This window comes from Monodon monoceros, unplaced genomic scaffold (genome assembly GCF_005190385.1).
Source record: "Monodon monoceros isolate NGI ecotype Baffin Bay Population unplaced genomic scaffold, NGI_Narwhal_1 Super_Scaffold_22, whole genome shotgun sequence".
In the NCBI taxonomy this organism is placed as follows: Eukaryota; Metazoa; Chordata; class Mammalia; order Artiodactyla; family Monodontidae; genus Monodon; species Monodon monoceros.
In genome coordinates, this window is record NW_021703779.1 from 96024168 (window position 1) to 96026380 (window position 2213).

The following is a 2213-nucleotide window of genomic DNA, read 5'->3' on the forward strand; positions in this document are numbered from 1 at the left end:
ATCTCCGTGTCTTACTCTTCCGCCATCTTCCCGGAAGCCCCCCTTCAAGAGGCTTTTCAGTAGATTGGTCACAACTAAGATCTGGATGCAGATTTCATTAAGTATATTCATTGTGTGAAAATTCATTAAATTACATACATTTATGATTTGTGTAGTTTTATGTACATATATGTATATTGTGTATGTATATGTATATTTTACATGTATATGTATATATATGTATACATATGTATATATATCATTTATAAAAATTCATCTGACATTATTTCTATATTTGGCATCTGGTGATGTTGAAAATCTAAGAATAGCTCAATCACTTTTTTCCCTTGGTAAATGACTATAGTAGACACTTTGAGTCACCTACCCATTAGCCAATCCCCTTTTACTGCTTACTTGTTGTCAGAGTCCCATCTTTGATTATAGAGCATGGAAATGTAGAAAATCACTTCCCCAGTCTCCCTTGTAGCTAGAGTGTAGTAATATGGCCTTGTTGAAGTGAAGAGATGTAAGGAGAATTTTGCTGGAGTGTTCTAAGAAAGAGTTTCCTCACTAATAAAAGAGATAATTGGGCTGCCTGGATGCAGAGCAGGAGGCTGAGAGAGAGATCCTATCCACTTCCATCTGTTGCACAGGCCCCACTGTAGCTGTTGCACTATGCATGATCAGGAGAATCTGGTATACACCAGGAATCTGGCCAAGGAGGCTGAATGATAGGATGGAATTAATGAAGAAAGTAGCAGGGATAGATGTGGAGCTGACAGTTGAAGAAATAAATTTTCTATCTGTTGTATATAAGATTGTGATTGAAGCTAGAAGAGCCTCCTGGAGAATAATCAGCAGCATTAAACAGAAAGAAGAAACTAAGAAGGAGTAAACTAAAAATCATCTAGGAATATTGGCAAATGGTCTAGATTGAGCTAAGGTTAATCTGTTGTTACAGTTTGGATATACCAGACAAACACCTCATTCCAGCAGCTAACACTGGCGAGTCCAAGGTTTTCTATTATAAAATGAAAAGGAACTATCACAGGTATCTGGCTGAATTTGCCACAGGAAGGAGGCTGCAAAGAACAGCCTAGTAGCTTTAAAGCTGCTAATGATATTGCAATGACAGAACTTCCACCAACGCATCCCATTTACTTAGCTCTTGCTCTCAATTTTACTGTATTTTACTATGAAATTATTTTATTTTTATACAAATTTTAAAGATTACTTTCCATTTACAGTCATTACAAAATGTTGGCTCTATTCACCGTGTTGTATAATACATCCTTTGCCTATCTTACACTCAATAGTTTGTATCTCCCACTCCCCCAACCCCCTCCACTGGTAACCACTGGTTTGTTCTCTATATCTGTGAATATGCTTCTTTTTTCCTACTATGAAATTCTTAATTTCCCTGAGCATGCCTGCAGGTTGGCAAAATCAACTCTCGATGCAACTGCAGAGCTGGATATGCTGAGCGAAGAAAGCTATAAGGACTCTACACATCATGCAGTTGTTATGTGATAATCTGACACTATTGAATTCAGACATGCAGGGTGATGGTGAAGAGAAGAATAAAGAGTTTTTGCAGGATGTGGAAGATGAAAATCAGTGAGACCTAAAAGCCAACAAGAAAAACCATCCCTAGCCACCCTATTCCTTCCCATCCCACCACGTAGGAAATTCCTCATGGTCAGTGAGAACCACCAAATCTGACTTCTACATTTGGTTTCAGAATTTAGGTTCTGCCCTGTTTTTTTTTTTAAAAAAAACAGTTTTCAAATGTTCTTAAAGGCAAGAGTGAATTTCTGTGCATTTTACTGGTTCCAGTTTTTCGGTTCTTTAAGACACTAATAGGACTACATACAGGCTTTTTCAGCACTACTGTGTCATCTCCTGCCAGATGTGGCAGGATCACCATTAGAAATGGAAATTACATTCAAAAGCGATTAGACTTCTAGGTGATGCAAACATCTAAGAGAGAGGTTAATCACACTCTAGAGGCATAAGTGGTATCATTTTTCCTTTTTCTGGTTGTTTAAATTGAATTTTATACTGATGTTTAAAACTAATTGGGTGTTAGCTTGAGGTGGTTAAAGGTCTTTGGAGAGTTTGTTGTAATGGTCTTACTGTAAAAAAGTGCTTCAAACTCTGCTGAAATATTGCTGAAAAGCATGATGCTGGTAACAGTCCAACGATCTGTGGCTGCTCATTGCCTGCTTTTACTC

General features: G+C 37.6%; 1 pseudogene; it reads left to right on the forward strand.

The window, feature by feature from the left end:
• Window positions 1-654: 654 nt before the first annotated feature.
• On the forward strand, window positions 655-1600 carry LOC114906301 (annotated as a pseudogene).
• The last annotated feature ends 613 nt before the right edge of the window (window positions 1601-2213 follow it).